The 24,848-nt window shown below is 47.6% G+C and overlaps 1 protein-coding gene across 1 annotated transcript in view; it reads right to left on the bottom strand.

Moving 5' to 3' along the window:
* The window catches only part of LOC119443985 (monocarboxylate transporter 4), a 51,089-nt gene extending 39,361 nt beyond the window's left edge, over nt 1–11,728 (bottom strand). The window contains exon 1 of the mRNA XM_049663574.1: nt 11,555–11,728. The gene's annotated coding sequence lies outside the window, so the exon portion shown is untranslated. The remainder of the gene's footprint in view (nt 1–11,554) is intronic.
* Nucleotides 11,729–24,848: the final 13,120 nt, after the last annotated feature.

Genomic DNA, 24,848 nt, shown 5'->3' with positions numbered 1-24,848 from the left:
TGTGTGTGTTTAAAATACAGCTTTCACAAAAAAATTCTTGATGAAGTATTCAATGGTGTCATACAGCCGTTATCAGCTATGGTTCCTAATATATCTAAATAACTCTTTGTCAACTCAGATTTATATTTCGTGGAAATTGGCGTCACGTCAAGTGAAATGTGATCGTGAAAATGTAGCATTCTTGGACTAAATACCTACAAGCGTTGCAAGTATTTACTGAACTCTAGTTTTCTTTATGTGTTATAAGAGGGTTGTAGTAGGTTTCCCCGGTGTGCTCGGTGAACTATACAAAACGTCTTGCTGATGTTTACCTAAATAAACAGACCTGGTTATAAGTAATGCGTAGAAGTTCGAAGTGAGGGGACTAATTACAGTATCTGCAGTAAATTATTTACCTGCCTTAAGGCGTTACAGACTTAAGTGTTTCCTCGCGCGGTTCTTCGGCGTGCCGGGTCCCCCCTGCCAAGGAACGCCGTGCAGGCTTCCTCAGGTATGCAGTCTGCCACCCTACCTCCGTCGCAAGTACCCACTGCACCGTCCGGGGACGGCGTTCAAGCCTCCTCGGTGACTCTAGGACCGGTATGTACCGATAACCTCATCAAGGCCATGGCCAAGCTGGCACAACAGCTCAAGGTTATGAGGACCGCCTTCGCATCCGTCAGCTGTTGCGTCCTTCCTGGGAACGCCGTCTACGCTTCCCTGCAGGCGGCTTTCGTGGAAATACCAGCGTTCCGCGGCTTTTACGATGATGTCATCCTTTGGGTTGAAACTATCAATGCCTTGGGCGATCGTCATGCTTGCACAGAACAAACGAGATGGCTGATTGCTGCAAAACGACTTTGCGGTGCCGCCAAGGCATGGGAAAACTACGAAGGCATCAAGCAGCGGTCGTGGCCTGAATGGAGTGCAGCTCTGATAGCTGCTTTAGGCCAGCTTCCTGATGCCTGCGGTAAGTCCAACCAGCTAAGTTCTACGCACGGCGTTCCGGAGAGCTACTGCTTCGATCCTGCGGCAGGTGTGCCCAGCAATGCCCCGACAGAGAGATCCGCAGGCTGCCCCGCCACAGACGCCAGCTCACCGGGGTCGCCTTCTGCTTCACCCCAGATGATGTGAAGCGCATGGCTTCCACCGCTTCCGCTAGTATCCCGCTTCCGCTAGAACCACCTACTATCTCGGCCTCAAACTTGGACACTTCAACTGCACGCAACGGGTCATCAAGCGCCGATGATGGATAGCTAGCACTGCAGGACCACGCCGATATCTCCACGAATACTAAGAACTACACACGTCAGGACGAGTCGGACGCACACCTAAGGACTTCACAGCAGCCGATAGGTGTCCGCGGCCGTCATTGGGTCGAACGGTGCACGCAGTTCATAGTTATCTGGTCGATCGCGTCTCGCGAGTGTCCCCAACTAAAGAGTGTATATCTCACACCATGATTGCGGTGTGAGATATTCTTAGGAAGACATTTTCAGAATAGCGCTTGTCGCCTTATGTACGTTAAACGTAGGCACTTTTTCGGCACGTTACGGTCCACGTCCGTTCAAAACTTTTAGTTTACTGTACGGTAACGCAAACGGTATTGAAGACGTTATCAAATAGGGCGCCGTCTGGTGCCTCGTGCCAAACGTATTCAAGCCAAGACAATGCATTAGCAGCCATCTTGCTGTTGCTACAAGGACGCGTTTCGTTAGGCTTACGGGCGCTAGAATCGCCGAACGGTCTCGGAAATTAGAAGCGCTATGCGCTCATAATTAACGTTTTAGGTTAGTTAAGAGAAAGCGAAAGGCCATTTCTCTAGTTATATACTGGCCCTGAACATAAGTGAGAGCGTAGCCATCACGCGAATTCACGCTGAAGCGGGAGACGTTGGTGCCGCTATGTTCGACAACGCTATTTCTTAGCGTCCGTATACATTACGAACGTTAAACTGGCCAAATAACGTACGTTATCATAGCGCACGTAAACCAGAGCAACCGAGTAATGTTCGGAGCATGCGCAGTGAGGACCACGCTATTTCTTTACGTATGTAATGCGCTTACGTTTGGCTGCAAAGGCTAAACTAAAAGTGTCTGTTGGCCGCGATGCGCCGTGCGCCGTTTGCTATACCATCGGGAGATTAAACCAATATAACCTTGTCGGTCTTGAAGTTGCGTCGCACCGCCGATAGGTGTCCGCGGCCGTCATTGGGTCGAACGGTGCACGCCGTTCATAATTATCTGGTCGATCGTGTCTCGCGAGTGTCCCCAACTAAAGAGTGTATATCTCACACCATGATTGGGGTGTGAGATATACTTAGGAAGGCAGCGGTATTTGCCCCTCAAAGTTGCATGCACACGAGCCTCCACTAATGGGCCTGCACTCTAGACTGACGTCATGAGCCGGATGGCTGGTGACCCCACCAACGGAGAACATGGTAGATCGCGCTTCGAACTGGGCCTAGTCGTGTCGGCGGGACTATTTCTTTAGTCGTGTAGCCAATTGGCTGCCGCGCTTCAGTCATCTGGGCGGGGCCTCTCCTGCCTTCTTAACCTCTTCAGACCTGAGAAAAAGGCAGACAAGGTGGTACTTGGTGGCACACATTTCCCCATCATTACTGACAACGCAACTTGATTCACCTTGCTTCACATTCTTTTAGTATAGAAGTTGTGATGCGGCACCTCCAGCTCTGTTTAGTTTAATTTCACCGGTAAGATATGCATTCCTTTTGAGATATAATTCTACAACTTCATACTTGTAAAAATTCGGTCTATAAACACATGGATAGGCTGGTCAGTCGGCATTGTTCCCAGAGGGAACTTCACAACTGCTCCGGCAAGACCAAGTTCATTCGTGTGGGCTTCAAGAACAGTTCCTTTACCTGTGTAGATGACGAAATTTAACACAAGTCTATGACTACTGGATAGACCAAAGTTCTTGAGGCAAACAGGATTTGGATTACTTGGTACGTATTGTTGGGCAGCACAGCGTCCGCTGAATGGGATCATCTACTTACTCATCGACAGATAGTAAATTCGGGCGCGGCAGCTCGAGACATGCCTTTCGAAATGACTGGATGACATTCACACAGACCTGTGACCACGCATCTGAACAGAATAGCGACTTGTTTGCTCCGCGCATAGCTTTCAAATGGTTTCCAAAATGTACTTGGTAAAGTAGGCAAACGGACTTGAGGGGGCGTGGTTTCTAAAGTGTACCTGGGAGGGAAACTAGAAAAAATGTGGTTGATCCCTCTTATATAGGAATCGGTGTAGAACACGAAAGTGAAACGTGTCTTCACAGAAGTAGTGTAATGTTTATTGCACATTGATATATAATGTCTATTGGTGTTTTGTGGCTAAAGCGCCCTTAGGCGTTGATGCACCCACGCTGACGCCTGGTGGCACGTCTCCTCCATCACGACTACCAACGTCGATGACCATGAGCAACCGTCGTGCATATGGAAGCTGCACTACGCTGCACACGCTAGCACAACGCGAAAGACGAAGCACGTAACTGACACACTAATACAACGCGCAAGACAAAGCACGTAACTGAATCGTCACCGAGTCAAATCAGCGCGTACAGCGCGTCGTAATTGCAGCCTCCGCGATCAACTTCAGAAACATTTTCAGAGCTAATTGCGGAGGCCACGCTCCGCTGTGCTGAGTACGGTGAACGCCACCAGTGAACGTTGGTAGTGCTTCTTGATGCCAGCGTCCCTTCGAATGCTGGCATCGAGGCGTCGTAGTGCTGAGACCACCGAAGCGTTCACTGTCGGTGCGCGTTAGTGTCATAATGCAGTACTTCTCTTTTCTGCTCGTAGGCGGCGGCACCGCCCCGAGCAAGAGCGCGGGTACACGGAGGAGTGTTAGATATATAAGGCGCGTCTGTGTAGCTCTCTGCAAATGCGTTTGCGGCGCAATGGGTTAAACGCTCGGCGATCTATCGTAGCGGACCGAGAGGTCGTGGGTTCGATTTCCAAATTTTGCATGTTTGTGGAACTTTTTCTTCTGGTTTCTTTCTTTGTATTATGTTCGTGTATGTTCGTGTGACGTATTTCCGTGACGGAAATACGTCAGTGAAGTCTTGGTGGACCCCGGCATAAAACACTTTCGTGTTAAAATCTATCAGTCACATATGGGATTCAAGAAGTCGCTTTCGAATGATGCCAGTATCTTCAAAACAAATTGCTGAAACGAAGAACGTGCTCGGTCATCTTCCAAGTGAACCACAGCCTTGAACTTCGTGGATTCCTGGTGAATCATTGTCATCATCATCATCAGTGCTCCTATCTGAGCATTCACTACTGCTGTCCAGGCCATCCAGAATGTCGTCTTCATCAGACAAGTCAATAACGCCCTGCAAGTGTAGCTCTTGTATTTCCTTGTCACTCAGGAATTTGCCTACAACGCAAAACAAAAGTGTGAGAGAGAGAGAGAGAGAGAGAACAACTTTATTGAGAATGCCTGCAGAATCGATTAGGCTCCCTCCACGCAGGGAGGACGAGCTTTCATCGCGACGCGGCCACTACGTCAGTCTCGTGCGTTATGCTCCTCGAGGTCTTGCTCCCTCGCTACTTCCGCGGGTCCGAGAGGGCTGCCGCCCTCTTCCTGGGGTTGCCGCACACCTTCTCCTCGGTTTCGTTCGGTCGCTGCCTTTCTAGAGCTCCCGAGACCTGCTGGACGGCCTTGAGTTGTGTCTCTTGATCGTATTGACCCTTTTCTCGTCGCTCCTGTGGGCGCTGCCATGTTTTATCACGTGGTGACACGTCCATTGCTTATCTCAGCTGCCTCCGTGTTTACAATGCAAGCGCGTGATGCCGGTGCGGCGCAGCAAACCTCCGTTTCGAGGCGTATCGTAGACGGTGACTGTGTGGACTACAGGAAGCTTTAGCCACAGCTTTAGAGGCCATGTAAGTGCTTTTAGAGCTCGTTACGCCTTGTCTAAACGACGCGAGCAGCGTATACGGTGCATGTACTAAAGGCGGGGCTATAAATGTATTCCAAGCTCTATAAACTTTCCGCTTATGAATTAAATCAAGATCAATGTGTTCGTCCTTTATTTGGCAAACATTTTGAAGCAGCGCCTTGTCATATTCCTGACTCAGTAAAGTTTCTCGGTTACTCGGTGCGGCCAATATCTCATTGTTTATTTTCAGCCTAATCGCTCGCAGGTGTGCTCTGCTGTGATAGATTCGTTCTTGCGGCGCACAAAGCTTGGAATGTAAATGTTCTGTACTTTGTGATAGCTTGTAGCGAAGACGTATTATTATCGCTAGTCCCTCGCTTACTCTGTGGACCGTCACGAAACCTTCAGCTTGCAACATTCGTGTCTTGTCGGTGTAGCCGCCGTCACTTATGCTTCGGCACATTGATTCAAAACTTCACCCATTTATTATTACACGTTCGTGATAGGGTGGGTGTAAGTTTGCATACGAGTAGGGGTAGATGTGTGTAAATAACGGGCGAGAAACTTGCTACGCCTGCAATTGGCGTTACTTCCTTTTGTAACGAGCGGTACTCACTCTTAGGTGCCGACGTTGCGGAATTGAGGTCCTTTCTTTCGAGGTTAGCTATACAGCCCTGGCGGATGAATTATCTCTTTTTATCTACGAGTAAAGCCGTGCATCGCAAATGGCTGGCAACACAGGCAGTCCTAATGTAGCAGTGGCGACACAGGTTGATTTATTTCCTTAATATTCGAATTACTTTTTTGGTAGCTAACTACAGCACCGTCTTCTCTTTATCGTTACACATTTTTGCAGCATGAATTGGGCACAGTGCATTAGCGAACACCCAGTTGCATTTGCGACAGCTGATCGCACTGTAGCAGGGCAGAAGCAGTAGTGGTTTCGTATTCGTGCGCATTGGCTGAGGCAACCTATGGCGCGCTGATGAAAGCGCCATCTTGTTTCTCTGGAGCAAACTGCTCCGCGAAAAGGGTCAATATCCTCGTTGTAGCCTCTAGCTGCAGGGGGATCGTCGTCTTCTCAGAAGCTTCTCTCGGATTTACGCTACAGTCCGAAAGGATGTGAGCCGCGGTATCTCTCTCCTTCGCACAAAGTCTACACACGTTCAAAAAACATTCACTTTTGTTCTGTACACGAGTGACCTGCGCAGAACAAAAGTGACTTTTTTTAACGTAACGACTTGAAGTACCCATTTGGGTACAATTGCAATTACGTTGTGCTATTTCGAAGACAAAGCATACTAACTAGCTTGAACTTTTCATGCGCCTTCTCTTATGTCTCGTTATTGTTCATATCTTCAGGGAATGTTGGGAGTCTAGACCGAATGCATGTATTTCCTTTGCACGAAAAACAGCGAAAGCGGTCCAAATACGTGCCTCATTGTCGTGCCTTCCGCGCTGCGCCAAGACATTTTGCAAGCCTGCCATGATGAGCTATCCGCGGGACACCTGAGATTCGCTAAGACATTAGCAAGGATAAGACAGATGTATTACTGGCCCCGGCTTTTTTCTTCTGTGCAATGGTACGTACGTGAAGCCCTGCCGCGATTTTCAGCGCCGCAAGAAACCACCTGTTAAACCTGCCGGCTTTCTACACCCTGTGGACCATCCTCAAGCACCGTTCCAACAATTAGGAATGGATCTACTTGGTACATTCCCAGTGACCGCTTCGCGCAACATATGGATAGTAGTCGCTACCGACTACTTCACCCGGTACAGTGAAACCGAAGCTACTCCACAAGCAAACTCGTATGAAGTGGCCAAGTTCTTTGTCCCCCACATCGTCCTACGACACGGTGCACCGTCTGTTCTCATCACCGATCGCGGTACAGCATTTACAGCCGAAGTTATGCAGGGCGTTCTCCAACTGACGCACAGCTCTCACTGCAAGAGCACCTGCGTATCATCCTCAATCAAATGGACTAACGGAACGACTGAACATAATGCTGTCTGATATGCTTTATATGTATATCGACGTGCAGTAGAAGACGTGGGATGAGATTTTGCCATATTTGACATTCGCCTGTAACACTGCTGTACAGTAGACCACACAGTCTACGCCGTTTAAACTTGTAAATGGGCGCCGCTTCACGTCAACACTTGACGCCATGCTAGCTGTGGCTGATAATAGCCCGATAAGCGAACACGTGGAAGAGTTCATCCAAAAAGCCGAAGCAGCGCACGCCAGCTTGCTCCGCATCGTATCAGGATCCAACAGCGCACCGACACCATTCAATACAACCTGGGTCGACGCGACGTCCATTACCATACCAGTGACTGCGTGTGGGCCTGGACGCCAATCCGTCGCCGTGGACTCTCGGAAACGTTGCTCCGCGGGTATTTTAGTCCCTCAAGGTTACACACCGCCTCAGTAGCGTAACCTACGAAGTCGTCCCCTGCAGTTTTGACCCCGCTTCTCCCCGGAGGTCGTCCTCGCGCTGAAGTTGTTCATGTAGTGCGCATTAAACCATAGCATGCGCGTACGTTAATGTTAAGATGCACCTCCGAAGCTCCATTCCTCGCCGTCAACTTTGTTGACAGAACTTTTCGGCGCGACCCAGACGGTCGTTTTTTTTTTTTTGCATGAGGGGTAATTTACACAGTAAGGGGCTTCCAGACAGCGCGCGCAAAGGTCGGCGCCATGAAAGACGACAAAGCGCATAAGCTGCACGCTCTTCTTCTGACGCGCCATTAAAGGGACGCGTCTATTTTGCAAGCCTCCATCTTCAGCCTACCTTACAATATATATAAGCAGAGTTAATGTGGTCTAAATGGCAAACCAGCAACAACGCGCAACAGCCAGCGTCTCACGACCTTCTATTCTCTTCTTTTATCCTTTCGTAACAGGACCCCCCGGTGCTGAAGCGCCGTCTCGGTGCATGTCAGGCGAGAGAAAGAGAGATAAAACTTTATTGTGTCCATGATGGGGTCTAGGGGCGGCGGGGGTTGGGAGACTAACCCCCAGGCCTCCCCTTCCACAGACGGCGGCCAGCCCTTGCTTTCTGGCGGCTTCTTCGGCCATCCGGACGGCCCAGAGCTGCTCTTCTGGGTCCAAGCTGAGCAGCAAAGTCTCCCACTGCTCGGCCGTAGTTATGGATGTCAGGCGAAGAACTGCGAGCGAAGTATGGCTTCAGCTCCGAAACGTGCACGATGTCAAAAGGCGTCGGACTTGGAGACGGATCAAACTGTAACAGCGAGATCTCGTAATGGACGTCGTTAACTTGGCGTAGGAGTTCATAAGTACCCGTGTAGCGAGAGAGAAGCTTCTGGGAGAGGCCGACAGGACGACATGATGTCCAAAAGAGCACCCAAGTACCTGGGGCGAACTTAACATCGCGATGGCGCCGATCGTAGCGCTGTTTTATGTATATGCTGCGATGCCAATAGACAAGATCGGGTGACTTGACTCGCCATGTGAGCGCGATCGATGACTTCACGAGCGTACTCAGTTGCAACACGTGGCAGAGAAGGTAGGATGGTGCCAAATGGCAATGTGGGGTTGCGACCATACAAAAGACAAAAGGGTGAATATCTTGTGGTGTCATGTTGAGACGAGTTATACGCGAATGTCACGTATACCAGCGTGGCGTCCCAGTCGCGGTGATCGTTGGAAACGTACATCGATAGCATCTCTGCGAGTGTTCGGTTGAGACGTTCCGTAAGACCGTTGGTTTGTGGGTGGTAGGCGGTGAACAGCTTATGCTCTGTGGCACAAGAGCGGAGGAGGTCGTCGACAACTTGGGACAAGAACGAGCGACCGCAGTCTGTAAGTAACTGTCGAGGTGCACCGTGGTGGAGGAGGACTTCATGGAGGAGAAAGTCTGCGACGTCACTTGGCAACGCCTTTGTTATCGCGTAGCGTGTCGCGTAATCGGTAGCGACGGCGATCCACTTATTCCCTCTAGTCGTCGTCGGAAAACGGCCAAGCAGGTCAAGGCCTACAAGATAGAAAGGTTCCGAGGGAACTTCAGTTGGAAAGAGTATTCCGACAGGTGCTTAGGAAAGCTCCTGTGGCAAGGAAAGGAAAGCTCGCGCAGGCGACCAGTGGAGTTTGACTTTTTATTCCTCCACGAAATGTTATATAATTTTAAGCAGTGAATAATTTTACGGAAGTATAAAAGCAGAGAAAAGAAGAAAATCACGAGACGCTGGCTGGTGCGTGTTGTTGCGGGTCAGCCATCTTGACCACATTACCTCGGTATATATATATTGTAAATACATTCTGCCTATACCCCGCGCCTCCACCAATCTGTTACGGGGATGTTGGGAGTATAGACAGAATGTATTGAGAATGTATATACAAACAGATTTATTGGTGTCAAGATGGCTGACCAGCAACAACACGCCGCAGCCATCGTCTCGCGATCTTCTTCTTTTCTCTTCTGTTATCCTTCCGTAACAATATTCATGGCTTAACATTATATAGCATTTCGTGTAGGAATAAAAAGTAAAATTCACCTGGTCACCTCCGCGAGCTTGCTTTGCGTGATGCCGCCATACTTGTATCTACTGCGAGCGGGTACTTGGGCCTACGGCGACACCTCGTGGGCATTTTGTTATCTGATCCTTCCGCTAGTAGAAACTTTCATTCTCGCCTAGCGGTCTTCAACTATACCAGCACAGTGCGCATTTTTCAAATGTACCCGTATGGGTACCTACGGACTCAAGAGGTTAAGTTGAACCCGGCTATAGTTTCTTCTGCATCTGCGGAGAAAATCGCGCACTCGGCGTGATCATTGCAGACGACAAGCGGGATGGCCGTTCTTACCTCGCGCTTGAAACAGCAGGCCTATATTTTTACTGTCTAAGAAGCACGGCTTACCAATCCACAGGGAAGATACTAGCGGTAGTGACGCAATTCCCGTTTACCGCGGGAGGGAGGGGGTATACCAGCTAATATATCTGTTCTAAAGTGTCAGTTATCTGAATTTTTCCAGAGGCTTCGTGCGTTAAAATGTGCCAGGAAACGATTACTTTCAGCTAGCATGTGTTTCGCCTCTTCAGGCGATAGAAGGCCATGATAAAAAAATGGAAGTAAAAAAAAAAGGTTCGTAACAAAAAGGACTAAAGCCCTAAGTGGCTATGTAAAGACACTTAGGCCATGTTGTTTGAAAATACTATATACCTTGCTATCGCCAGTCTTGGGAGCCTTGATATGGAAATTGCCTGTCCACGGGAATTGCTATTTGTGCGTTTTTTTCAATGTCAGCGCTTTCGCAAGCAATCGCTTGTTCTGGTATGTGATAAGTGCTCTTCATATAAAGCATTTTCTCGCGTGCCTACGCTACCTGGTACGTATACGGCAGCTCAACCGTGTGCGTTATGGTGGATATAGAATTGTTTTTTTTTTGTTTCAGACAAAGGAGTTTGTTAGGAAAACAAGTTTGTTTTAGGATTAAGCCCGAGGCCTGTACACGCCCTCCCCTCTGAAAAAGAGACCGGCTATAAGAGATCACGATGCAAAATGCGCTTCCAATCTGCAGTGAAGAATTCGGCACAGAACACATTAAATCCTTTGACAGGCTAATATCTAGTTAGCCACGTAGACGGGGGTACCTTATTTAAAGTCTGCCGTTAAACGTTCATTTCCGTGATCCTCTGTTGTAAAATTTCGCTCCGATATTATATAACGGTAATTTTGTTGCACCTTCAATGCAATGACCCTGTGAATAAAAAAAAACGTTTATGATGTGCCGTATTGTCTGAATAATGAAAGAAACTGAGAGAAGGTGGTGGAACTTCGATGAAAAAAAAATCGTGCAGCCAGTCTGATGCGGCTATCCGCTTTAAAGGGCTCATAATTATTGAATTCAGGGATATGCAATACCTAGGTTTGACATGGTCTTTAGCATCAGCGTCAGAAAACCCCACAAAGATGTGCCCTTTGCACACAGATACCTGCCCATGTTACGCACTTACGTACCATTCTTGGTGAAGAAGTCAAGCGTTGTGTAGAAAAGGGTTATAGCTTTCAAGTTATACAGCATAAATAATGCGTTCTTTTGGTCAAGTAAATGAGGCAATACGATGGTCCCGAGGGCCTTAAATATTGTTAATATATTCTAAGTAAAAAGACAGCACATGTCTGCCTCTTAGCGCCCATCCAGAAGAAACGAGATGCTGACTGATTTTGGGCGCCAACGATAGCCGGCTTTCATGCTTTGCTAGTGTTAGCAGATGTCGGCCTTCAAATCTGGAATTGTCGGCACTCTAACCTCGCGAGCGTCACTCCTAGCTTGACATTGTTATTGACGACGCTGGCCGACGCCACCTGACGCCCGCCGGCACTGAAGCCGAAATTCCATCCTAATCTTATTCGCTGTGGTTGGGGCTTTAGCATAATTCACGTATGCCAGCGTCCAGCTAACATTAGCCGAGCTGATCAACGAAAATAAATATTTAAAAACACAATGCAAGATACAATTATACAAGTGAACAACGTCGCTTTTTTAAGCGTACCTTGCATCGCGTTTTTTTTAATCTTTTCTTTTCCTTTGAACCGCTTGGTAACGTTAGCTGGTACATCGTATGCAGAATGTACAACGAAACTACAAAGCGGGTCAGAGCCTGCCAAAAGACACCACACGAGACTATTGCTTACCTGATAAACCTCTGAATTAGGCCATCACGAAGTAAACTCCGCTCATCTTGTTAGGGAAGATTAACTTGACAATCAATGACGGAACCTGTAGCAAAACATTCACTCGTCTATTTTTGAGATAACACAAACGAGAATCCAGAAAGCACGTCCTCAGGCATAACCACGCAGCAGAGGATCAAACCACATACCCACTGCACTCGCTCGAAAGCAGCTTCAAAACATGTATATATATATATATATATATATATATATATATATAGTAATATCGGTGCATAGCTGCAGCAGAAATGTGCGTTTGCTGCAGCTGTTGGCACCACTTGCTTGTTTTATTTTGTTAGGGAGGTAAAATCATCAAACACATAGAGCTCTGGTTATGCTTGTGACCGGGATGTTCCAAACATGCAGAAAATAACAAGCATAAATCTCTTTGTGCTTGCGAGGCAGCACGCCAGACATGTTCGTCATTGCAATGCTCTAGTGTGCCTCATGGCCGCTGCCTGTGCTGACGATGACGGTGTTCCTAGACTTCCCTGCTAGAGCACTGCACGGGCCGATTTTTGCGGCCCGGGCCCGGCCCGGGCCCGTTTTTACATTGGGCGGCCCACCCGAGCCCGATCAAAACTTTTATGACGAGACCCGGGCCCGGCCCGGGCCCGGAAATAATCTACGTTACCCGCCCGGCCCGGCCCGCCACCCCTTTACCTTAAGCCCAAGCCCGGCCCGAGCCCGGCCCGAGCCCGGCTCGAAACCGGCCCGAACCCAGCCCGAGACCGAAAAATACATGTTTTTCAGAGTTGAGAAGCCCGAGAATAACTCGCAGAAAGCCCGAGCCCGGCCCGGGCCCGGGTCAAAAAGCACACGCCGTGCCCGAGCCCGGCCCGAGCCCGTGAAAAAACTGCTCTACCCGGCCTGGCCCGGCCCACGGGCCGGGCCGGGCCCAGGCTTTCGGGTAAGCCCGAGCCCGTGCAGTGCTCTATTCCCTGCTACCATACGGCTGCAGATGCCGCGGTATTGCCCTGGCTAGTAAACTGTTTAGCGTTTTACATTGTTCGTTCCGATATTTTAAACCATTGCAGTTTAAAGCAATGTTATATTGCATTGACAATTCAAGATGTACAATGCAGATGTGACGGTTTTCGCTACTCAATGTAGAAATAACGGAACAAGCCCATGTGTTTTACCTTTTGTTTCCCTCTCCTAAAGAGATCTGATCCCACTAGATGGTAGTGTCCTCCCTACTGAAACGCTCCGCATGCAATTCCATTATTTCCCTTATGTTTTCCATGTAATTCCCACGGCATGTGTATAGACTCATATGAATTGCGCAAAACTTCCGAATGATTGTATGGAAAACATACACAATAGTCGAAGTGCATGTAGAACGCTTCTGTAACCAGCAAGAACATTTATGCCTATACTCTCATTGTGGATGGCCATGTGTAAGCCTGCGCACGAAATGTGCAAAGTTCCGTAATTCTTTCGGCATTCGAAAAGCAAACAATGAATCACAGCAGAACTCATCTCACAATAATGACTGTCAACGGTAATGCTAATAGTATTCGAGCAATGTAGCGAGTGAATATATTCCTCAAATACCTCGTCTCTTTTCTCGTCACAGGCCCAAGGTGGCTCTAGTCACCGCATTAGTCACCGCATCTGTAAATGGGCTGATTTCACTTGCTAGGATGCCTAAAGGGGCACCAAAAAAGAAGCAGTGAATCAGTTTAAATTGACAAATTATGCTTGAAGATTGTTGATTTCGCGGAACTAGGTTCATTATTATACCAGAAAATATCGGTCAAATTTTCATATTGAACTTCGTGCCGTTACGCCAGGGCAGGTGTGTCGATGTGACGTCACCGATTGCAAAGTATGTTGTCGCATTTCAGCCGTTGTGCTTAAATGAAAGTTCTTGAAACTTCGGAAGTTGAGCTTTTGGCTATTTTCAACACAATGCTTTTCATTTTTACTGATAAAGATTCAACTAGGCCATAGAGGACGGCTCCCGTATCTGTGACGTTACGTCTAGCTGGTGCGTGTATTTCAAGGCAGCGTCAACTTCCGTGTACTTAGATTTAGGCACACGTTAAAGAACCACAGGTGGTCCAAATTTCCGGAGTCCCCCACAACGGCGTGCCTCATAATCAGATCGTGGTTTTGGCAGGTAAAACCCCTAATTAAAAAAATTAAATTACATCCGTATTTTGTTTTTGCGCCGGTTCCGGACTGCCAAGCGTCATTTTAGTGTCCAAGACTGGCTATCCTAATACTGTGGAAGGGTAATTTACTAAAAGTGGTGAAATTTGTCATCAGCTTACTTTAAGTCCATTGCTGACGAAGGCATCTCACAGCGATCTCCAATTCCATTTATCTTTAGTGTCCCTTTACACGAATATTATGGCAATGGAAGATTATTAGGCAATGATGATTTTTAAAGCAAACCTGTTAAGGGCTCACTCTTCTATGGTTGCGTCCGGCAATAGAAAAAAACTCTCAGTGACCGTATGCTGTATGTGCGAGTGAAAGTGCGCGAGGGCGAGGGACGCGCGCTTTCACGGGGAGCGAACGCTCGGCGGAGAGCAAACGCGACTTTCCAGTGGAAGGGGAGCGGTGGGCGAGGAGGCCATCGAGGCACTCTAGACTGTGCGTGTGCGTTGCCGCTCTCCCACTGCGGCGCATGCGCGCAGCCCTGCTCGCCTCTGCCGTCTCTGCAGCCAGCGTTTTGACAGTGGTTGTGTGCGGTCACACAAACAACGCGCACAACTGTTGTCGACGGCGGCAGTGTTTTGCGCACTTTGGCACCGAATGTGCGCGGCGTTGGTGACGTATTTATGAAGAACGTGCCAACCTTTGCAGTACACTCTGTGGCGGTGTACCTTAGCGACCATAAGGCCATGGTCCCTGTGGTCACTAGATAAATGAAAACCACCGGATCATATAGATTTCTCATTCTTTAATAGTTCAAGTAACCAATTACGCCATCACATCTTAATAGTCATAATTGGAAATACATAATTCCCACCATAGTACAGCTTCGCTGGTCTTCCATCTCCACCCCAGTGGAAGCTTGGAGGACAGTTTTAACGCGATATCGTTTAGGGCCCCTTGTCGCAGAAAATCCGGCGTCGCCAACCGGCGCGTGATCGCGGGTGGCGGAGAAAATCATGCAACCACATCAACCGTGCAGGCCGTCCACCTGGTGCAAGGTTTTCGTGAACAAAAATTGAATTTCTCACAGTGGAATCCATCAGAAAAATTGTGAAGTACGACTTCACCATTCGGCGTCGGATTGTAATTTGAATGTACGAGAAAACCTAATTCTACTACGAGGAAACTCAAACATTTCTACTAGACCTGCGTGGGTCGGGGCAAAAGCAAACAATTGATAAAGTAATAAAAAAGGTGCTAGGGCCTTCACATTTTAATATAAGACCACTTATATTGCTCCTGGAAAAACGTCTTCCTAGCAATGCATTTCAGTTTAAAAGTGAAGCCGACTTTAAGGGGATCGGTGTAAGCTTAGTCTTCGTAAGCTGGCTTGTAGCAGTGTAGCAGTGAATGAAGCCTACTTGCCGTATGCGAACGATGCGATGCGAACGGTTCCCAAAAACGATATCGCGTTCTACTCTTCAAGGCGAAGCTTAAGCGTCCTCGATGTTTTTTTTTTTTTTACAACCAGCGTAAGGCAAAGTTAGAAAAACTTTTTGAACACAAACACTTTTCCAAGCCCTTCTTGCCGCGCAAATCTAACGATTAGAATCACCGTCCCGTCGACATTGTACTTACAGGTGTTCACTGTCTATTTTTTCGCACTTTATTTACGTATTTTCACTTTCGTGATTCTCCGTGGTCATTTGGTGCGTTACCCCCTCTCCCCTCATTTGTTCATCTTTGTTTTCTCAGTTACGATGCATGTGGTCTGTTCGATATTGATGTTGAATGTATGATAAGTCTGCTAATATTGCACAGCACGTCGTGTTTCATTATGATATTGTTCTTTTTTATATATAACATGTAAGCCACTTTCTCAAAATGATTCGGTGCTTCAGGATATGTCAAATGAAAAAGTCAAGATAGATTGATTGATCAATCGATAGGTAGATAGATAAATCATAGGCTGATATTGTGCAATATACAGGAAAATGAGCAAATAGAGATATACATGAAATTTAGGTTATTTTAAGCGCTTTATACCTCCTACCATGCACACTGGTGTATCTATGACAGCGATCTGAAATGGCTTTAGTTGTCATTGCTTCGAATCACACTTATTCATCTGCATTCTGTAGAGAATTTTCGAATTCCCACTCGTGAACCCTTAAGAGAGGTTCCCTGAGTGACCAAACAGGCTGCATCGCCTGATTAGAGGATAACTTGTAGGAATTGCAATATTGGAAGGCCAACTTGTCCCTCAGTTCCCGGATTCTCCGGAGGATCTGACCAATGGGGTGGTCATACATTCTGCAAGCGAGACGAATCTAACCACCTCTGTATTCAGATAACTGACCACTGGAAATTGAACAACGCAAGATTCTTCATACAGAACTCGTCGAGCGAACCTATCCTTGCGAAGTACCTAGACGTCAGGTACTGGAGCACTGCACGGGCTCGGGCTTACCTGAAAGCCCGGGCCCGGGCTGGCCGTGGGCCTGGGGTGGGCAGGGCAGTTTTTGTAGCGTTAGCTACACTGGCCTAGCCAAGCCCGTTTCGCGCGGCAAATCAAGAGCCGCGCTGCGCATGAGCAAGGATCAGTGATGTCACACGGCTTGCGCACCGGAGCCACCGGAGCCGGCACCTCTCGCGCACTCCGCCGCCGCCGCGCGCGACTCACCGCCGCCGGTCTGCCCATTCCAGAGGAGTGACGTCGTAGCCGTGGTAGACGCACTGGCGCCGGCGCGCGCTCGCTGTGCAGTCGCCGTCTGACACTGCGCTGGAGCCACTGCGCTTCTGACTGGCGTTTGCCAGTGTGGTATAGCCATGTAGAAGGGGAGCGCAAATGCTGCTCAACAGCGCAGAAGAACGGAGAAGCTTGACTCATCGGATCCCGAAGTAGTTGCCTGGCAATTAGCGGTTGAGCGTAGGAGACAACCAGGAAAGCTAAGAATAATCAGCTGAACCTTTGCTAACGCTACGTATATCCTGGCATAGCCGAGCTAAGCCACTGCAACTTTTTATTTCACGAGCTCAGGCTGGGCTCGGGCACGGCATGTGCTTTTGATCTGGGCGCGGGCCGGGTTCGGACTTTCTGGTGATGTGCATGTAACGTGCAGCGAGTTATCCTCGAGTGTATCGACTCTGAAAAACCTGTTGCCCCGGCACAGCTGGAAGCTAGCAGTGCTAGCTAGCGGCCTGTGTACTTCCTTTTTCTTCTTTCGTCGTATTTTGCGCTGTTTGAAGAGAATGTAAAAGACCAGAAAGACACAAGTCGCCTCAAACCAAAGGATGCCATTGTGTGCCTTACCTAAATCAATGTAATTAATGCTTTCAGCACGGTGCAAGCACACGGGACTTGCTGATTCTTCAAAGGCGAATTGGTAAAACTATGACTGGTAAGATGAGGTAATTCGTCACGCGGCTAAAATATGGCACTGCGTCCATCCATGATTGCACGCATGTTCTCAACTGGCCGCCTAGCAGCAGCGCATTAGGCTGCACCATGGAGGAACGAGAAGCTTTCTTTCTTCGTTGACTCCATCCATGCGCTGCGCTCACGACCGGTCGTGGCTGCACTTCGGCTAGAGTCTACTAGCATACGGTTGAGTGGGACGAGCGGCTGGGGCGGTGTATACTTTGCAGTGAGGCGCCCGATGTGAAAAATACTGTGGCGGCGCTGCGATAGAAGTGGATTGGGCCACATCAAGGTCGTGCCGTTGGAAACTGCTGGCGATACTGCTCCGCAGAGTCATTCGTACTACTTCGCGCGCTGGCATTTGCGTTCAGAACGCTGAAATGGTGTTCATAATTGCATACGACATGTATTTATGCCTTAGGAATAAATTATTTTCGTTCTCTTCTTTATTTTTTTAATGCTGCTTTTTTTTCGGTCTCGGCCCGGGCTCGGGCCTAAGGCAAAGGGGTGACGGACCGTGCCGGGCGCGTCACGAAGACTATTTCCGGGCCTGGGCCGGGCCAGGCTCTCGCAATATAATTTTTGGTCGGGCTTGGGCTCTCAGCCCAATGTAAAAACGAGCCCGGGCCGGGTCTGGGCTGAATAAATGAGCCCGTGCAGTGCTCTATTTGCTACGATGCCATACAAATTAGCGAAGTTACGAGAGCTGGTTGTCAGCTAGTTGTTTAGTAGAATTGAATATTTTCGAATAATGACTGAAATGTTGTGTTATTCGATTCCGTCCTCGAATTGAAAATCACTATTCGCAAGTGCCGATATTGTCACGTGGCAGGGACGGAAAGAAAATTGAGTAGAAAAACTGTGAATGGCAAAAGTAACTCTTTATTGGGCGAACCCCATGCCAAAAAAAAAAAAAAACAGGCTACACGAACACAGTCGGCGATCGTCCAAAATTTGATCTGCCGGTCAAGCAGGTCGGCTTGTATACATGAGTCACCGAAGGTTCTAGAGTAATCGCTGGTGCCCGCGTGTCTTCCAAAAAGTACTACATAATTCGCATCGCGCACACAATCAGATTACACAAGCTTCGGTGACAACAGATGACGGATAGAGCCATCGATAACATTCCAGTAAATTCTAATCATGCAGACGCGTTTGCGCTGTGCGATAAATTTAGGCTCTTAGCGGGTGAAATTTAGTCTCCGAGAAAAATAAGTATCAATACAAAAAAAAAGTCTTGAATAATGCACATTGCTAGCTGTACACTGCTCATGATGCAACTGTATCAAAAAAAGCTTTACAGAAATTTGGAAATTTATGCTAATCTGCGCAAGTCATACATCAAAATGTGTTAAATAATGCGTGCTTAATTTTCCTTTAATTCTGTGCAAATTAAACGCTTAATGTAGCTCTAAATTAGTTCCAATCCAGCTCTTGCGTAGTTTAAATTCTGCGCTTAATGTAGTTAAAGTCCTGCTCAAATCCTGCTAATGTAGCTCAAGTGCATGCAGTTCCTATCCAGCTCAAATCCTGCTCAAATCGAGCGCTATATTTAGCTCCAATTCTGCTCAAATCCTGCGCTTGTGTAGTGCAAATCCAGCGCTAGTGCAGCTCCACTAACGTGACACCTGGGGAAGTGCAAAGCAGTGATCCGTCGGTGTTCTTGAGCGTGATCACGCGACAGACGCCGACAGCCAGGGCCCCTAAAGTGCTTCGCACTTAAAATGAAGCAAATTCCAACCCTTGCCAGTGCACATAAAGAAGGAGAAAATGCATGAGCAAGCTGCGTTCTCTGGGATGCAGACATTTCCAGCTAAACCGCAATCACTCGCACTCGAATTTCGCGTAAACGAGACGTTCGGCAATGGGTGCTATTTATAATGCAGCATCACTTGGGCAACATGCTTGTGGCGCCATGTGGAGGCACATTTACTTACTACAAATGCCCCTAAGTGGCGCCAACTGAGGTAAACAGACATAAAACGCGCGGCTACCGAGGGGGCTGCGGAGAGAAGGGGTGGTCAAATAAAAGACAACGAAAGAGGACGAAGTGGGTTCGTTTGAAAAATTGTTCTAGGCTTTATTCAAAGCATTGTTCTAGACAACTGCGTTCGTTTGTTAAACCATGGCTTTTAAATAGGTGACGCTGGTTCTCTTGAGTCACCGCAGTTGAATACACTGAGCAGACAGACGAAACAGCTGCCGTGACTCCCAACGTGCGCGGTATCATTAAAGCTTGTACAGTTCAAGACAGTAGCATAGGGTCGGTAACATTGTAGAAAGAAAAAAAAATTATTTGGCAGTCACGTGCCCATGGTAGAGGTAGCACTTTGCTCCTTGAAGAAGAGCGATGTGCTAGCTTTATCCTGTGACTAGCTTTCCACATTTCACACACATTTTTTTCCACTTTGACAGTCGCAATGCTAACGAATTAAACGGTGTGATACAGTGTAATATTATTCGCTTACTACAATTGAACCTTCCTTTAACAAACATTAAGCTGGAGCCGTGTTTTCAAGCCTATGACTGACAGATGCGACGGCAAGATAGCTCGAAGGCACCCAACTTTCCCACATTCTTGGCAACACAATGTTGCTACTATAATTCGCACGTTACTTTTCTTTCTTGTGCGCATTCGGCATGAATTTACTGCAGTGAATGGTGGCAATTTTCACAGTTCACTAGGCGTGTGGTCACCGTGCATCGTACGCGTTAGTTCAAGCCAACTGATGCCTTCCACCGATGAAGTGACAGCCATAATTTCTGAGCTGCAGTGCAGCAGCCCACTAATACAAGGCCTCCAAGCGCAGCTTCGAAATGCAGCAGGAGCAGGTGAACTCCAAGTGACGCCACATAAAGTGTTAACAAAACTCTTGACGGACGGCGAGTGAAGTGCAATCGGCGGCTATAGGGACGAAAGACATACGGCCGTTGTGGGGGGAGCTTGACGGAACCGAAGTTAAAAGCCGCATCCGATAGCAAAGGCGCTGTATGCAACCTGCTAGACAAGACGCACGGCGACACCCCCTGCTCGTCCTGTCCATACTAGTGGCCACTAAAATCTTGGGGCGAAATTTCACCCACGGCCGACTGCACAGTGAGGCAGAAATGGTGCCAGCCGGAAAACCAACCATCAGACCCAGAACAGTTATGTTGAGAATGGCCTGAAGGCAGTCGCATAATGGGCTGACGGAAAAGCGTGATGATTGGGAAGAAATGACTGAGGTCTTAAATGGATCGGTTAATACAATTCGTGAAGGAACGGAAAGGGTACGTGCAAATTGAATGCTTTTTTTTTTTCAAATTGATGCGCTTACTACCTTGGGAAGGAAGGTTAAAAAACCAGCATGCGGTTCTCTCAGGTAAGAACTTGGCAAGAGCTATATGTGCTTTTATCAAGCAGGTAACAGTACTGCTGAACTTCATTTTTGGAAAGCGCAGAGCGTGTGATGTGGTAAAGCGGCGTTAGAAGACACACCTGCTCTTTCTGCTCACGCCGCGGCCACTAAAGATGGCTCAAGCTCAGTTATTCGATGCTCACACCCCATCGTGTTCTAAGCAAAGATCTCTCTTGGTGAGTTATTCATTCTTTTCAGCATCGGGTATGTTTTTAGCTTCTTGACACTATCCGGAGATTGTCCAGCCTAAAAATGTGAGCGGATATGTGCTTATCGGTATGCGGGTTTTCGGTGTAACGGAGACAAGCAGACCAAGTGCTGTTACGCCGAACGCCTGGTTTATTTCTTCTCTCTCCTCGCACACGCGGTCCGAGCTCCCCAGCCCAAGTGCCTCTGATTCATGAGAATCATTACAATATGTATACTTAAGGTAATAAAATAAATAAATAAATTGCTTCCTGTCCTCTCTGGGGTTTTACGTGCCAAAACCAGTTCTGATTATGAGGCACGCCATAGTGGAGGGCTCCGGATTAATTTTGACCACTTGGGGTTCTTTAACGTGCACTACAACGCAAGCACACGAGCGTTTTTGCATTCCGCCTCCATCGAAATGCGGCCGCCGCGGCCGGGATTCGATCCCGCAACCTCGTGCTCAGCAGCGCAACGCCTTAGTTAACTGAGCAACCACGGCGGGTAAATAAATAAATTGTCCGACTGCCGAATTAGAACACAGGACCTCTCCTAGACGCAACACTGCCGGTGTCCCTTCAGGTGATTCGGTGCATACAGCGCCTTTTACTCCGGGTCAACACATGACCAGGTCGGCGATGCCAGGAATGAAGAAGTTCCATCCAGCCACTTGACGTGCATATCATTGATATGGATGGCGCACAGTAAAAACGATTGATTGGGTAGCTGGAAAGAGCAATAGATACGTAATATATTGTTTGAGCTATTTCATGGTTTTATATTTATCCAAACTGGAGGGATGTGGGACACACATTCCTAACGCCACCTGCAAGTACACCTGCTTACTGCGAATGCCCCGAGGTGGTGCCCATCGAGGCAAAAAGATAAGGTCCCTGTATTTTTCAAAGGTAGCGCAAACTCCTCCTATCCGCCCCGTTTCCTCCTCGCCCCTCCCTCTCGGCTGCCATTAGTGAGCGAAGTGCGAGCGGCCGCTACCGCCTGCTTCATTTGCATCGCATGCAACGCGTTGAAGCGCTTGCTTGAAACGCGACTATTCTGGGCGCATTTTCACAAGGCTGTTTGTACGTAAGATATCTACGTAAGATATGTAGTACCTTCAATTATTAGTAAAAAAAATTATGGCGTTTTAAGTGCCGAAACGACGATCTGATTATGAGGCGCGCCGTAGTGGTGGACTCCAGAAAATTTCCACCACCTGGGTTCTTTAACGCGCACCTAAATCTAAGCATACGGGTGTTTTTGCATTTCGTCCCTATAGAAATGCGGCCGCCGTGGCCGGGATTTAAACCCACGACCTCGGGCTTAGCAGCCCAACACCATAGCCACTAAGCTTCAAATATTAGTAGAATCTGCGTCGCTCAGGCTAGGAAAACGAAAGGTAGAACAAGTTAAACGCAATCCTAAGCAGTCTTTACTACTGCTGATTGTTTGTCAGAATCGAATAGTGTTCTGTTTACCTGACGCATTTACGAAAACAAAGAGCTACATCAAACTATGAACACACAACACGGCGGAGACATTTATGTGCTAAATACCCCAACGTGCTGTGTTTTTTTTTGTTTATGTCCAAAATGCATATGGGCCGCTTCGCATTATACAGGGTGTTTCATTTTTGCTGCACAAAATTTTAAAAATTGCCTGTGGCAGATAGCAAAATTATAATCCTTTATATACACTACTCGATGAGGCGGCCATCACTTCCACAATAAATCGGAATGCCTAATTGCATGATTAACATAATTGCGATAATTAAAATTTTAATTATTCTTTTACGGCCCGTCCTTCAATCTACGAATTATAGCCGCTGAGTTCGCAAGGCGTACCCACTTGGAACGAATTCTCAGGACTAAACCAGTTGCGAGATAATATTTTCAAAGTGTCCGAGGAAATGCATGGGCGTCCCAGTTCACTTTGTGCTTCGATGTATAAAACAGCGTTGTCCTGAAAAAGCAAACTGCAACACCCATGCATTTCCTCGGACACTTTGAAAATATTATCTCGCAACTGGTTTAGTCCTGAGAATTCTTTCCAAGTGGATGCGCCTTGCGAACACAGCGGCTATTATTCGTAGATTGAAAGACTTGCCGTAAAATAATTAAGTAAAGAGTTAATTATCATAATTATGCTAAATATTCAATTGGGCATTCCGATTTCTCGTGGAAGTAATGGCCGCCTCATCGAGTAGTTTAGATCAAGGATTATAATTGCGCTATCTGCCACAGGCAATTTAAAAAAAATTTTGGCGCAGCTTAAATGACACAGCCTGTATTGCAAGTTACAATGCTTTGGTGAATTGGTGTTATGTACGTGCCAATTCCTTTTTTATCGTACGCATCTGATCATCACCCTCTCTTTATGCACTGTGGCAAAATAAACCCTTAAAATAACTTGTGAATACTTTTAAAGCCCCCAGTTTAGCAAGCCTCCAACCTTTGCAGAATCCGTTTCAAACGACTTGTGGCAACCAAATTTCGTGAAATCTATGGGCTGCGAGGTGGCTGAGCGAGACACGAGACTTCTTTAGTAAGTGATTCACGGGCGTGTGCAGAACTGTTCGCAAATGTAAGAAAATTGCGAACAGTAAAGATTCTGCTGTAATCACTGTCGGCAGTTTCAGGTACCCGGTGTCCAATACGAGCGAGCTACAACAATCTCGCTTTCATAGGAATCGAAACCGCACGAGAAAACGCGGCCGGTAATGTGACGCTGCTTTTTTTTTCGTTCAAGCGAAGCGTCAGTATAAAGCCCCTGTTGATCTGAAAGGCTTCCGGGAGCACGTATACACAAAAGGGTTTAGTAGCGATCGACCTTGCAAAGCCTCCCTCGGTGGCAATCAAATTTCTTTCTTCCGATACGGTGGAGCCATATCGCTCGCCGTTTGAGGTTTCGTTTGCCACGAGAAACCGCAAAAAGCTTGCCCCCCTTGGCAATACTATTCGAACATCCAACAGCACAGCAGGTCGGCATCGTGCTGCAGCCGAGGGCGTATTCAAAAATGTAAAAAGCCTACGCTCACGCACAGCGCACATGTGTCCCGGTTTCTACACTCACTAATGGCGCCGTTTTCCCGTGAGAACGAAGGCCGCGCGGTGCGATCGGAGGTTATTCGTCACGTATCAAGCCTCGTCCAATGGGAGAGCGGAAAACGGCGATGAAGTCAGGAGAGGGGCAGAACGCGAGGAGGATATTCTCCTTTCCTATTTGAACAATGGTTTGCGCCAGCTTTGGAACATACAGGGACTTTACAAAAAGATATAAAACGGCGCCCTTCCGAGCACAACGGAGACAGGATAGCGCGTAAGTTGTAGAAAGAAGGAGTGATCGATTGGAAGGCTATTACAAAGGACGATGTGAGTGTTGATTGCGATATTTCTTTAGGTTGTATTCAGGGCATTGTTATAGCCTGTTGCGCCTGTGTGCTACACCGCGCCCTATAAATAAATGTCGCTCGTTCATTTTTTAGAGCCGTCACTGTAGATTACACTGATCCGACAGCCGAAACGACGGCAAAATGAGCGTTCTTTTTGAGATTACCCGTGAATACGCTTCCTTGCAACATGATTTGATATAACCCCGGCATCCGTTGAAGTGATGTTGTCACTCCGCCATCGGTGCATTCTGTGCGCATTTCCGCTCGTGTCGAAGGTAGATGCCAACACAGTTCACAAGACTGCCATTTAAGGCCTATAATTCTGATAATGCGCGGCCACGCAAGCTCTGAAGAAGTCTTATTACTTGTTTATGTTGATGCGTTGGTTTTTCATGAGGAGTACTTCGTTAATAAATATTCCGGCAATATTTCGGAATTATCCATATTTGAATTAACTTGCTCTGGCAGTACTCGATTCGAATTCTATTGGAGTTTGAACTTAACTACACGTGCAGCCCTACTAATGACCAATAGAGCGCTGATTCACGCATCCTACAATGGCGTTCCTGAAATGAAAAAAAAAAAAATACGGGGAAGGATTCCCCATTTATTAGGTTACAGCGGTGGTCATTCGTGAATGCTAAGGGAGTAACGAAAATATACAAGCCAATGTAAGACAACCTCAAAAGTAGGTTTAAACACGTAGTCAATTGAGCACCTAATTGGGTGTAAACAATTGCGCCTAAG

This window comes from Dermacentor silvarum, chromosome 3 (genome assembly GCF_013339745.2).
Source record: "Dermacentor silvarum isolate Dsil-2018 chromosome 3, BIME_Dsil_1.4, whole genome shotgun sequence".
Taxonomy (NCBI): Eukaryota; Metazoa; Arthropoda; class Arachnida; order Ixodida; family Ixodidae; genus Dermacentor; species Dermacentor silvarum.
Note: the sequence above shows the minus strand (reverse complement) of the source record. Positions and strands in the feature narration are given on the sequence as shown.